Source organism: Microcaecilia unicolor, chromosome 2 (assembly GCF_901765095.1).
Source record: "Microcaecilia unicolor chromosome 2, aMicUni1.1, whole genome shotgun sequence".
Taxonomy (NCBI): domain Eukaryota; kingdom Metazoa; phylum Chordata; class Amphibia; order Gymnophiona; family Siphonopidae; genus Microcaecilia; species Microcaecilia unicolor.
The window spans coordinates 252,448,004-252,463,222 of NC_044032.1; the positions used below are offsets into that span (position 1 = coordinate 252,448,004).

Below are 15,219 nucleotides of genomic sequence, written 5' to 3' on the forward strand. Positions count from 1 at the left end.
GCAAGTCAGATGCAAAGCATTAATAAAGAAGGCTAAAAAAGAATATGAAGAGAAACTTGCTGCAGAGGCTAAAACTCACAGTAACAACTTTTTTAGGTACATCAGAAGCAGAAAGCCTGTGAGACCGTTAGATCACGAATGAGCAAAGGGGCACTCAGGGAAGACCATGCCATAGTGGAGAAACTGAATGAATTCTTTGCTTCTGTCTTTACAGAAGATGTAAGAGATCTGCCTGTACTGGAAATAGTTTTCAAGGGTGATGATGCCGAGGAACTGAAATAAATCTTGGTGAATCTGGAAGATGTACTGAGCCAAACTGACAAAGTAAAGAGTAGTAAATCACCTGGAATGGATGGCATACATCCAAGGGTACTCAAAGAACTGAAGCATGAAATTGATGAGCTGCTGTTAGTAATATGTAACCTGTCTTTAAAATCATGCGTAGTACCTGAGACTGGAGGTGGCCAATGTGATACCGATTTTTAAAAAGAGTTCTAGGGGTGATCCAGGAAATTATAGACTGGTAAGCCTGACATCGGTGCCAGGCAAAATTGTGGAAGCTATTATAAAGAATAAAATTACAGAACACGTAAACAAACATGGTTCAATGGGACAGAGTCAGAATGGGTTCAGCCAAGGAAAGTCTTGTCTCACCAATTTGCTTCATTTCTTTGAAGGTGTGAATAAACATGTGCATAAAGGTGAGCCGGTTGATGTACGGTATCTAGATTTTCAGAAAGCTTTTGATAAAGTTCCTCATGAGAGACTCCTGGGAAAATTAAAGAGTCATGGGATAGAAGGCAAGGTTCTGGTGTGGATTAGGAATTGGTTATTGGATAGAAAACAGAAAGTAGGGTTAAATGGTAATTTCTCTCAATGGAGGAGGGTGAACAGTGGAGTGCCGCAGGGATCTGTACTGGGACCGGTGCTATTTAAATTATTTATTAGTGATATGGAAATCAGAACGAGTGAGGTGATTAAATATGCAGATGATACAACACTATTCAAGGTTGTTAAAACATGTGCAGACTGAGAAATATTGCAGGAAGACCTTAGGAAGACTGGGCGTCCAAATGGCAGATGAAATTTAATGTGGACAAATGCAAGGTGATGCACATTGGAAAGATCCGGGTGTTGTTGTAGAAAATACACTGAAATCTTCTGTTTAGTGTGTAGTGGTGGCCAAAGTAGCAAACAGAATGCTAGGAATTATTAGGAAAGGGACGGTGAATAAGACTGAAAATACTATAGTGCCTTTGTATTGCTCCATGGTACGTCTGCACCTTGAGTATTGCGTTCAGTTCTGGTCGCCGTATCTCAAAAGAAGATGTAGCGGAATTAGAAAAGATTCAAAGAAGAGCGACCAAAATGATAAAGGGGATGGAACTCCTCTCGTATGAGGAAAGGCTAAAGAGGTTAGGGCACTTCAGCTTGGAAAAATAGACGGACGAGAGGAGATATGATTGAGGTCTACAAAATCGTGAGTGATGTAGGACAAGTAGAAGTAAATCGATTTTTTACTCATTCCAAAAGTACAAAGACTAGGGCACACTCGAGGAAGTTATATGGAAATACTTTTAAAACAAATAGGAGGAAATATTTTTTTCACTCAACAAATAGTTAAGCTCTGGAACTCTTTTTGCCAGAGGATGTGGGCTTAAAGAAAAGGTTTGGACAAATTCCTGGAGGAAAAGTCCATAGTCTGCTATTGATGCAGACACGGGAAGCGACTGCTTCCCTGAGATTTGTAGTCTAGAGTGTTGCCACGATTTGGGTTTCTGCCAGGTACTTGTCACCTAGCTTGGCCACTGTCTGGAAAACAGGATATTGGGTTAGATGGACCATTGGTTTCACCCAGTATGGCTACTCTTATGTTCTTGTATTCACGTAGCAAGCAACCTGAGGGAACAGATTTATTTTCTACTAAAGCTGGACAAAACTTCTGCATGAAGGAAGCCCTTCCCTAATTATTCAATACTTCTCCGAAAAAGTAGTAATAAAAAAGTAAAGTGCATTTTTATAATATACCACTGTAATCCACAAAATAAAAGGAGGAAGTTCTCACATGCCATCTTTTTCTTTTGATATAGGCACAGGAAAAAAATGCTCCCAGATTTTAACCTAATTCATTTTTAATGTGGGATATAAATATCATAAATAAGTGAATAGATAGAAACTCTGAATGTTGATCACCTGATTCTCATAACATGATGTCTGTTTTAGTGGCCCTTTACCAGGAGGAAGAAAAAAAAAACTCTCTGCACAATATAACAGTGAATCAAAGAAAAGGCACCAGCAAAATAAAAAGTGCCAGACATCAGCTAGACCAAGGCACAAACAGCCCCAGGGAAAGCTAAGCCATACTATTTATTTCCGGGAACAATACCTTCTGAAACAGCTTTGAAGCTGTTGCCAGACATGGCCCCTGCATTAACAAGCCTTATAAAATCCAAAAGAACAATGAGAAGCTGTTTACAGCTGTAGAAAAAACAGTGTGAAATCAGATAACCTCTGTGTCTGCATCTGAATGCTCCAGTTTGCACAAGAAAGAGTGAGAAGGTTCCCTGAATCTGTCTTCCTGCTCCAACCCTGTGCCTCAACTGCTGTTTCCGTAATGCTGAAAACAGTCAACTTGAACAGGTAATACCAGAATAGATGTCTGTGGACCAGATTATCAAAAAACCTGCGCTGTTCCGAATAGCGCTCTAAAATTAGCGCCGGAACAGCATGGGACAATAACATCCTTATGATCAAAGCTAATAGCATGCAAATTCACGTGCGCTATTAGCTATATGATCATAGGGGTACCTCTGATGGAGGACTGTGCCTGGGCATGCACCCAAGGCACAATCCTCCAAAAGAAGTTGTTTGACAGGTCTGGGCTGTTTAAAAAAAAAAAAAAAAAAAAAAGCAGCCCATGTCTGTCAAACATACTGATGCAGACTGGAGGTCCGGTGGACTTCCAGACCCCCCCCCCCCCTCAACCCTCCCACGGACAGAGGCCCTGGTGATCTAGCGCCCCTGACCAGACCATTCCAACCCCCTCCCAGCAGAAGAACCTGACCCTCTCCCCGTACCTTCAGATGACGGAGGAGGGAGTAGTACTCCCTCCTCCTTTCAGCACCGCCTCCATAATGGCAGTGCCCTGCCTGGCCCAGTGCATCCTGGGATGTGCTGAGAGGGGCTTCCCTACCATACAAGGGAGAAACTGGTCCATCTAGCCCAGCATCCTGCTCCCAGCAGTGGCCAATCCAGGTCACAAGCACCTGGCAGAAACCCAATTATTACCAAACATTCCGTGCTACCAGTCCCAGGGCAAGCAGTGGCTTCCCCCATGTCCATCTCAATAACGACTATGGACTTTTCCTCCAGGAATTTGTCCAACCATTTTTAAAATTCAGATATGCTAACCAACTGTTACCACATCCTCCAGAAATGAGTTCCAGAGCTAACTATACTTTGAGTGAAAAAAAATATTTCCTTCTATTTGTTTTAAAAGTATTTTCATGCAATTTCATTGAGTGACCCCTGGTCTTTGTACTTTTTGAATGAGTGAAATATCAGTTCACCTCCACCCATTCTATACCACTCAGAATTTTGTAGACCTCAATCATATCCCCCCGCCCCCCTCAGCCATCTCTTTTCCAAGCTGAAGAGCCCTAACCTCTTTAGCCTTTCCTCATATGGGAGCAGTTCCATACCATCTATCATTTTGGTCACTGTTCTTTGAACCTTTTCTATATCCACTAAATCTTTTTTGAGATACGGCAACCTGAGGTGAACACAATACTCAAGGTGAGGTCGCACCATGGAGCGATACAGAATACTTTTGGTCTTATTTTGCATCTCTCTCCTAATAGTGACTGTCCTACGCATGCGCTGGGTGCTTCCCTTACCAAGCTGCTTGCTGTAATTGCAAGCAGCTCATTTGTATGAGATTTCCTTTGAGCATTGCTCGCTATTTCAAACGCAGTATTTATTTATTTATTTTATTGCATTTGTATCCCACATTTTCCCCACCTATTTGCAGGCTCAATGTGGCTTACAGAGACCTGTTATGGCATCGCCATTTCAGGGTGCAAAATACAATTGGTGTTACAAAGGTATAAAGGATGTCAAGACGTTCTAATCAATCAGTTATAGTAGGAAGAGAGTCAGAATAAGGGAGGAGTGGTAGTGTGTGGTAGATGCTTAAGGATTCTCGTTGTAGGCTTTGTTGAAGAGATATGTTTTCAAGGATTTGCGAAAGTTAGTTCGTTAATAATCCTTATGTGATTTGGTAGTGCATTCCACAATTGTGTGCCCATGTAGGAAAAGCTGGACGCATGTGATAGTCTGTATTTTAGTCCTTTGCAGCTGTGGAAGTGTAGATTAAGAAAAGTGCAGGCAGATCTTTTAGCATTTCTAGGTGGGAGGTTCACGAGGTCTGTCTTATATGATGGGGCGTCTCCGTAAATGATTTTATGAACTATCGTGCAGATCTTGAATGTGATGCACTCTTTAAGTGGAAGCCAATGTAGTCTCTCTCTTAGGAGTTTTGCACTTTCGTATTTTGCTTTTCCAAATATGAGTCTGGCTGCAGTATTTTGTGCGGTTTGAAGTTTCTTGATGATCTGTTCATTGCAGCCAGCGTAAAGTGCATTGCAGTAGTCCAGGTGACTTAGTACCATTGACTGTACCAGGATTCGAAAAATGGTTCTTGGGAAGAAGGGTTTTACTCTTTTGAGTTTCCACATGGAATGGAACATTTTCTTTGTTGTATTCTTCACATGGTTTTCAAGTGTGTGAGATTTCGATCAAAGGTGACTCCGAGAATTTTCAGAGTGTTTGAGACCCTGAGGACCTAAATGCACACAGTTTTTTTTTACGAGGATTTTGTGCATCGGCCAGTGAGTGTCAACCGAGCTCCTGAGAAGCACCAAGAAGGAGCTGAATGGTGCCTCAAGCATTTACTTGGAGACCCTCACAGGAAAGCCTCTGAACGCAGGTCTGGGAGTATAGCGTTTTAAAAGCAGCTACTTCCTTTCTTCCTTGGGGCTCTCAAGGAACCCCTCTGAAGATAGTGGAGGGAGGGGGCTGAAGCACAGTGCTATCCCTGATAGCATGTAAGGGGGGGGGGGGGGAGGGTTTGAGAACCATAGACACGGAGTGTGCACCACCAGGGCTAGGAACCAAGCTCTGACAGACTCCAAGACAGCAAACTGCACTGGTTTTGCTTTCTCTTTTCTTTTTTAATCTGTGAGTAGAGCAAAAACTGTTTCCTTTGGCATTAATCTCAATTTTCCTTTTCTTGTTTTGGCGAGGCCAAATTGGTGCACCCAGAAGATCAAAACTGAGGACTGTACAGTCACTCATCTACCTCTACTGAGGGACTGAGAAATACTGAATAAGCTAAAGTCACTCAAGAGTTCTCAGTCTCCCCTTATGATGGTAGGAGGTCAAATATCCATTTGTCAACAATGGTCTGAAGAAATAATAAAATAAAAAACAGTATCCGGAGAAGCTGGTGGCCACAAAGCAAAAAGTTACAAATGAAAGGAAAATAGCTAATACAGTCAAATGTGGGACATGATTTTTTTTTAAGGTATGTTAGTGACAAAAGGAAATACACACTAACTGTGGCAACTTTGGAAAAATATGTCTGGAGAATTATCCATGAGAAAATATGATCCATGGGAAAAATTGTCCAGGGAAATCCAGACACCATTAGCTTGCTCTAGGACCTTTTCTTTCACCTCTAGTTCAAAGACAGACTAATTATACTCTGAAATTACAACACTTCTAAGGTGTCAGCTAGCTGGACTAACAAAGTTAGAATTTTGGAGCTTTATAACAGCCTCAGAAACCTCTACTGTCCTAAGAGGAACATACTGCAAATGGAAGTAATTTTTCTGAATGTTTTGATTTTACATCAAATACTCTGCCTGATTTCCTTGAAAAAGGGGATTTTTTAAAAATGTCTAAATTGTATACTGTTAACCAGGTACAATGTCCTGGGAAGTGTACTATCTAGCTGGTACACAGATCAGAGATGTTACAGACAGCTTGCCAAGACTCATCCAAGTCACTGACCACCATCCAATGTTGCTCATCCATGTTGGCATTAATGATACCACTATGTATCCCTATAAACATATGAAAAGTGACTCTGTGGCTCAGGGAAAAAGGATGAAAACAGATAGTGGCACAGATGTCCCCTAATTCTATACAGGCTGCCTAAAGTTAGGTGCCTACAAAAGTTAAGTGCCAAAGCAGGGGTCAAATGGCAGTTAGACACCCAATACTTAGGCGCTATTCTATAACTTGGCGTCTGTGCTCTAGTGTGTAACTGCAAAGGGGGTGTTCGCTTTGGAGGGCCACGGGCAGGTCATGGGAGAGGCGATGTTGGAAGCAGTGGTTTGGGACTGTTGGTGCATACGCCGTACAGCTGATTTTGGAAGGAGATCTAGGTGTTTTCAGCTATCTGCTACTGTTTTTTTCAGTTCTTTCTACTTGTTGGTAATGGTTGTTCATAATTCAAACCACAACATTAAAAATAAATAAATAAAAGAGGAAGAGAGTAAGTGATACTGGGCATGTGGCAATGCGGCGGGGTTAGTCCCGTTTCATCTGCTTTGTTATGGAAACACTGGCTGCACAGTGTTCTTTATACAATTCTCAGAGTCAGCTGTTCTCAGTCTCCATTTGCTGGTAGGCAGCATGCATAACCCAAACATCTTGACTGGTCTGGAGGGTCAAAATTAGCAGACAAGATCCAATTTCTCCTTTATTCTCGTCAGCTTCTACATATTTCTCCCTATCACATTTGCCACTTTTCCTCTATCACTAGCATATCTTAAAAAAAAAAAGTTTTGTCCCCTAATTTACTGCATCAACTATTTTTTTCTTCCATTTGTATCTCTGCTTGTCTGATTACTTTACCAACTTCTCTTAGCTTTTTCAGATATTTTTGCTTGTTTTCTTCTTTCTGCAATTGATTGTAGTTTATGAAAGCCAACATCTTTCTTTTTACCTTTTAGCTACTCCCCCCTGGACTGGCAGGCCCTATACAGAGCCCAAATAAAATCAGGCGGAAAACCAATCCCTCCAACAAGGTGTTTATTCCCTGCCAACGCAAGACCTGGGAAAGAGCTCTCTGGTGATAGCTGAGGTAAGATATCCAACTGCCAGGACAAATGGCAGTTACCACCAAAGTGCCTGCTGCCATTGCTCCCTCAGGTGAAGCTACCTGGGCCTGCCCATCCATTGGAGTTGCCTCAGAAACTGGCACAGGTGAGAGCTTCAGCTCCCCGCAGAGCCAGCAAGGAGTGCTGTGCACCTCCACCCCCGCCCACACATGTGGCAGCAATGCAGCTGAAACATAAAGGAAAGCCACTGAAGTAGAAGAATGAAAGAAGCCCCTATGATATGCACACGGTCAGTAAGGAAGTAGAGACATTGAGTCTTCCAACACTGGACACTCATGTACTGGTAAGATCTCAAAAGCAATTTTTATTGAAATCAGCTAGGACACGACACGGGACTGTGTTTTGACTCATAAGAGCCTTCTTCAGGGGTGTGAAAACAATAAAGTAAAATATTACCATCTATACAAAGTTAAAATTATGAACAGAAATTAAAAATACATGAATTGTTAATTACAAATTAAAAGAAATGCACAAGAACCATCTGTCCATACAAAAAGATATAAAAAATATAAATATATAACCAATGTGGAGAAGAAGCCTAGAGGCTGCCTGGAGTTGGACCAATGGTGGGGGCAGCCTGAGGAAAGTCTGCAGTGTAAGTAAGGTAAGAGGTCTCCTGAACTAGGATTAGCCTAGTGGTTAGTTCAGTAGGCTCCCACTGCAGCTCCTTGTGACCCTGGGCAAGTCACTTAGCCCTCCATTGCCTCAGGTACAAATAAGCACCTGTATATACTATGTAAACTGCTTTGAATGTAGTTGCAAAAACCACAGAAAGGCAGTATATCAAGTCCCATTCCCTTTCCCTTCCTTAATAACTAAAAACTGTAAAAACCAACAATAAAAATATTTAATATAAAGTTAGATAAATAACGTTGTGCCAGGTTCTTGGGGCCTGGATTGGCCGCTGTCGGAGACGGAGTGCTGGGCTTGATGGACCTTGGGTCTTTTCCCAGCGTGGCGGTGCTTATGTGCTCTATATACTTAAAAACCAATTCAGAGAGATGAAATATCTAACCTAGGTTGCCTCTTGAACAATGGAGCATCAACTCATACTTCAATGGAACACATAACAATGGCTAATGAGAATATATAATTGAGTGTGAAATATGTAAGAAAAACCATTAATGCAAACATGAGACTGTGAATACAAACTGAAAAAGTGTGTGTGAAAATGAAAAAGGTAAATGATATGCCAATCTGCTATGACTCGAGTCAAACAGAACTCTTCCAAAAACAAAATAAAATACCTGTTAAAAAGAATGAGTGTGTGATGAGTAGAATATGACTGTCAACATGGGGTTAATAAATATACCCCAAACAACATACATAGACATAAAAGCAAAATGCTCTCACAACGTCCGTTTAAAACATAAACGAGTGAGGGATAACCAACACCAGCGATGTGTATAAACAAAAAATACATATCTGAACCGTGAGACTGAAGGTGAAATATTAAAAAAAAAAAAAAAAAAAAAGGTATTGCTGTCGTGGAACAAATATGGTGTTCTTTAAAAAGATCTTATGGAAGTGGTTCCCAACCCTGGTCCTGGAGGCACCCCAGCCAGACAGGTTTTCAGGATATCCACAATGAATATGCATGAGAGAGATTTGCATGCAGTGGAAGCAGTGCATGCAAATCTCTCTCATGAATATTCATTGTGGATATCCTGAAAACCTGTCTGGCTGGGGTGCCTCCAGGACCAGGTTTGGGAACCACTGCCTTATGGGGATGCACAGTATTGGAGCTGCCAAACGAGTTATATAAAATACTGGTGAGATGTTAATAAAAAAAAATGTATACTGCACTAAACTAAACCAGTGGCACACGAAGGGGAACAGTGGCACGTAACAAATATGAGCCGCTACAAGCCAAGAAGAAAAGCAGCAAGTCAATTGAACAAAACAAAACACAACAATCCTATTTCAGGAAGTGCATATAAAAATAGCGAGTACTTACATGAAAGTCATCTACAGGTACACTCCTAGCCCTCAATGGCTTAAGCAAGGGAACAACAGAAAACATGCACATGCGGGATTAGTATGGCAATATAGCCTGTGCTTGACTCATTTTGACTGCTGAATGCCATTTGGACTAAAAACTACTATACAAGTACATGGAAATATATGAAAGATATGTATAAAAATATATAAAAAGAACGATGAATGCTTATCTGGATACAAGAGCAATGGATGCTGTAAACGATGGCATGAATGATAACAGATGAACACTGGTGAAAAACGCCCCTAAAGGTCAAAATATAAAAAGCTCCAAAAAGATGGCTAAAAAAAATGAAGTGGCACAGATGAGCACTGTATGTAAAAAGATAATTTGACGGGAAAAGGACTCACGCAATAAAACAAAACAGAATGACAATAACTAAAAAAAAAAGCAACAAGTGCTAAAGCTTTGTTGAAGAAGTGCTCACACTTAGACAACTGCAGGATTGGGAGGCAGGTGTAGTAAAAATGGATAAATACAGTTAATGAATGATGGTCCTAAAAATGAGGAAGAAGAAAACGAAAAAAGGGGATATATGCATGTGTAATGTGATTTACTATGATACAAATTAATGTGTATGAATAAAATCAAAAGAAAAAATGTTATAGTGCCATTTGGTGTCCAATAGTTGTGTTGAAAAGTGAAAAACAAAAACAAAACCACATATTAACAGAAGGTCCCATGTGTTAACAATATATTGGATAGATAAATATGCCTCGCACTTCCAGTTTAAAAAAATGGAAAAATACTAAAGGAGAGATCTATAACTCTCTCTTGATTCAAACGTCCTGGACTGACAGTGCCTAAATTGAAAATCGATCTCTGCTCTTCATGTAATAGTTGTCAATGTTACCGCTGCTCGGATTGTATTTAAGAATCTTAAACACAAAAAACTTCAGATCAACTACAGAACAGTCAAATTCATTGCAATGAATGACTAAAGGAGCAGACTCAATATTTCTGTTAATATAGCTTCGATGCTCAATTATCCATGTCTTAATCATTCATTTAGTTTCACCTACATAAAGGAGGGGACATGGACATTGGATGATATAAATAACTTGAGAAGTACTGCAATCACGTGTGACACAAATGAAAAGTCTTTTTTGTTTGAGGATGTATGACGTCTTGTACTTTTCAAGCATATCTGCAGATGGTGCAAGAACTGCATCTCTTATGCTCTAAAAAAGGATCCTGGCTTGGTGTACATAAGAGGGCAGGTAGTGCTGATGGCACTATTCTTTCTTTAAGGTTCTTTTCTCTGGAGAAAGCTACGATTAAGTGTTTGTCTCTGAAACACTCATGTGCTTCCAAAATGTGACTATGACGACGGATGGAACATTTATCAAAAGATGTGCTTGTGAGGAGCTAGCTACACTAAAATTAGACAAATTGATAGGGCCTGATAGCACACAACTAAGGGTACTGAAAGAATTTAAAAGAAGTTCTGGTGGCTCTGCTATCTGACCTTTCCAATACTTATTCAGAGTTGGAAATGGTCTAGGAAACTTGAAAACGCCGTTAATTAGCTCTTTAATGCCCTCTTTGATGAAATATCAGTAATACTGATGGGCTAGGACCACTTTCCAAAGTTTTTAAAACTATTTTATTTTATATTCTGGAGGAATTCCATTAATGATATATTCACTTTCTGGATTTTATGTGAATTGCTTTTTTTTTTTTTTAAACCCATGCATTTCTTAGAAACAAACAAACCATTCTGTAATCAGATTGAAGTTCAACTATACTTTCTTTGTGTTATGCCCATTGCCCTTATCTTGAGCTGAATGTCATTTTACCTATTTATATACTGTATAAAAATGAAAAAAACCCCAAAACCTCTGCTTTTGCTTGAAATTCATATGAGATCATATAGACTGTCCACCAACTAGGCCGTACTCATCTCCAAATGATTTGCTCCTAAAACTCTTGCTGAACCTCCAATGTTTCCTCAGGGTAACTGCTCTGCCCATCAGAAACAATTCTGGGAAACACAGCCAAAAGCATGGCACTATTGATGGAGACACAACATTTTTTTTTTGGTTGCAAATCTGGTTGGGAGATGCGACATGGAGCGAGCTTCCCTTTAAAGGGAAGCTGCTGTTTGAAGAGGGCCTCAACAAATTCGTGGAGAATTTGAGAGAATCGAAAAGGTACCTGGAGGATTGCCCCAAGGCATTAGCTCATTTCCAAGGAACTAGAGGTAGCTTTTAGGAAGCCAGGAGGTATTGGCCAAGGTGAACAAGCCGTTCTCAACATAGTAGGTTCCTGGCTAAGGGTCGGCTCTGTTATAACATGGGAGGAGAGGGTGCATAGAGGGGCCTGAAAGGCTGGAAACGGAGGCTTATGGGGAACTCTTGGAGATGCAGCGAGGTTTCTCCAAGCGCAATGACCTGCACAGTTGAAAGCTAAAACTCCAAAGGCCTGCTCCTGTGGATTTTTCTGGGCTGCACCACCTTCCAATGGAACAATCATGGTTACCTCTGGCACTAGCATGATCATCTTTGGAAGGCATAAAACTCTTCTCTGCCATAGGACATCAGATACAGTCTACCATAGATCTCACTACCTTGAGTCACACATTCATTCTACTGCTATCATCTTCTTGATAGCCCTGTGGACGGGGAAGGCCTTTGATGGCTTGTTAAATCCCTTCTAGCAACAGGTCCTCCTCTGCTGTGCTCTCCATTGATTTGTCCTTGGAAATCCTCAGTGCTGAGAGCACCTGAGCAATAAAACAAGGAAATATCCTTTTGAGAAAGTCTATAGGACACTGCCCTTTTCCCTTAAAAATGGGAAAATGTGGAATACAAATGCAACAAACAAAAAATAAATAAATAAAAATATTCCCTCACAGAATCAGAACCACCTTAAGTCCCACAGTCCCACCCAAAGAAAAAGTGACATGGAAGGGGAGGAGCAAGGCGGACTGCTGCCAGGAAGTATAAAAGGCAGGGCCAGAGTTGGGTTAAACAGACCCAGAAGGAGGCAGCGATCTTTTGGCCTTCATGGAGCTCCAGCTACTTTTCAACACCTTGTTGAGTGCCCATTTAAGCCGCATAGTGACTACACAGCTGCCTACTTAGACGACATTGTCATCTACAGTAAGAACTGGAGGATCCATCTCATCTAGGTAGAAGTAGTACTGGATAGTTTACGGACTGCTGGGTTGACAGCAAATTCTAAAAAAAGTGCTTCCCGGCAGGGCAAGGGGCCCAATACCTGAGGTACTCAGTTGGGAAAGGAAAAGTGAGACCACATATCTGGAATGTAGAAGTGATCACTACTACTACTACTACTTAACATTTCTAGAGCGCTACCAGGGTCACGCAGTGCTGTACAATTTTAACAAGGAAGGACAGTCCCTGCTCAAAGGAGCTTACAATCACCCAGGTGCCAGTACCCCAGACCAATATGCAGGTGTGAGCCTTCTTAGGGCTTCTTGGACAATTTGCCCCAGGGATTGCTGAGAAGGCAGAACCACTAACCCGCCTCCTGCAGAACACAGCCCCAGAGAATGTACAAAGGATGTCAGAACTGGATACTCCATTCCAGACCCTGAAGGAGGACATCTGTTCAAAGCCAGTACTGGTCAGCCCAGACTTCAACCGGCCCTTTGTGGTTCAGACAGATACATCAGAGGTCAGGCTTGGGGCCATCTTGGCCCAAGATATGGATGGCAAAGAACACCCAGCTGTAAGCTGTTTCCTAGGGATAGGAACTATGCCGTGATTGAGAAGGAAGCACTAGCTGTCAAGTGGGCCTTGGAGACATTCCAGTATTATCTGCTGGGACAACACTTCTTGCTTGTCACAAACCATGAACTCCTCAAGATGGCTCACCACAAAGACTCAAATGCATGCATCATGAGTTGGTTCCTCAGCCTCCAGATGCGGCACTAGGCAGGCCAGGAGCATGCCAATGTTGATTTTTTTTGTCTCGGGAGGTGGACCCTGACATGGCAGGTGCTCAACTAGGTATGGCTGAGCTGAGGGGGAGAGTATATGAGGGAATCTATAAGGACGCTGCCCCTTATCCTTAAAAATACTCCCTCACAAAGTCAAAACCACCTTAAGCCCCATAGTCTCACCCAAAGAGGAAGTGACACAGGAGAGGTTGAGCCAGGAGGACAGCTGCCAGAAAGTATAAAACAAGGAGGTTTTATTACTGGAGATGGCATGGGCCTATCTAGCCCATTCTGTGAGCTGTAGCCAGTGGGCGGAGCTTGCTGCAATGTTGTGTGACCCAACATTCGTAGACACTACTGTGAAAACAAAAGTAAACTTGTGAGGTTTATTCGCGGACGCTATTGAAAACAATAGAAAACTTGTGAGGTTTATTACTGCTTATGTGTTTTTTAAAATGTTTACTTTTTTTATTTGAAAGCTTCTGATATGTAATCTGAGGCTTTATTTTTGTTTTGTTTTTTTTACTACCTCTGGGGGGGGGGTCTTGGGGCGTGAGCCACGGTCCACGGGCATGGAGGTTCAGCAGCGGCAGACTTGTTTTTGGAGCTGTGGGAGGCTCGCTTTTTGTAGGGGGCAGTTTTAAAAGAAGGCCCTGGCTCTGTCCGAGCCTTAGAGCCTTGCCTGAGTCCTAGAAGGCCGGGGCTTATCAGGGTCCAAAGAATCTGTCCGGAAACACAACATCCTTCAGAAATTCTTCTGAACTTAGTCTAGGCTTCATGGCCCTGAGCAGCTCCTTCTTTGAGCATGGGAGTGATTTTATGGCCCCTGCCATTCAACCGTTCCTGAGGTAAAAGGCTTTGTGCATCAGAAGAATAATTTGTGGGTGAGACAAAACAGTGGGTTTTAAGCCTGCAACCCAAGAAGCCCTCTGCAGACCCCAGAACATTAAAGAAAACTATGTATAAGGAAAAGGAAAGGGAAACCTGAAGCTAAAGACTAGCCAAACTCTGCCATCTTTCCAGGTGGGTCCAGGACTGATTTAGCAGAACTCAATGAAAGGAAATTATCAGGTAATGATAAACTTCTCCTTCCTTATCATTCTGCTAGACCAGTCCAGACTCATGAGATGTACTAAAGCTTTATCCTACTGGGCGAGAGGAAGACAAGGGATTCTGCAATACAGACATCCAAAGGCAGCATCTCCTCTGGCCTAAACATCAATCTTGTTAATTCTTCAGAAAAGAATGCAGCGATGACAAGTGGCTACTCTCCAGTTATCCTCAGGGATGACCACGCGAGCTTCTGCTCATAAAACTGAGTGTGCTCCGAGATCTGCTGGAACATCTTTCTAATTGAAGCGATAAGCTGCTCCTATGACCTCGTTAATTCAATGGGCAGTGGTAGATTTTGAGGCTGCTTCACCTGTGGGTGACTCATGAAATAATACAAATAGCTTATCTGACTTACGAAAAGAATTTGTAACCTGCAAATAACGCAACGAGGCTCTGTATAAATACAACTTATGAAGAGTTCAGAGACTTGACTTGTCCGACTCCCACAAAACTGGAAGCACAATCACCTGACTTAGATGCAAGGGGAAAACCACCTTAAGAAGGATAGTACTGTTCTAATGTAAAGAGTAGGCTGAAAAGGGCAAGTAAGGCTCTCTACAAGTCTGCAATTCGGATATTCTCCTGGCTAAACAAATGGCCACTAAAAAGGGCTCATACTAATATTTACGTGGGCAGGAGAGACTTGGGACTGCCCAACCACCAATATTCACCAGTGCTTAACCAGCAATGCCACTGAATATCGGCTTTGACCGGCCACATTTAAAGTGGGCAGATGTGGGGCGATATGAAGAAGGGGAAGGAGCCAGCAGTTACGTGGGTGCCAGCAATATGCAGAGCTGGCACCTGAATAACTAACCAGGTGAATTTAGGTCAGCTTTGAAGCTGTCCTGAAGTCACCTGATTAGCTATGTGGGTCCGTGCTGAATATCACCTGGAACATGCATAACTTTAAGTAGTCGGCCCTTCTGATTACCCCCCACCCCCAGAACTTCACCCCCTTCCAATCCGCTTCCCTCTGCCAAGGAAAGTAAAATCCCAACCCCCGGGCCTAC

The 15,219-nt window shown here is 42.0% G+C and overlaps 1 protein-coding gene across 3 annotated transcripts in view; it reads right to left on the minus strand.

Moving 5' to 3' along the window:
- The window catches only part of CXXC1 (CXXC finger protein 1), a 79,993-nt gene that overhangs the window by 13,710 nt on the left and 51,064 nt on the right, over nucleotides 1-15,219 (minus strand). The window lies entirely within an intron of this gene.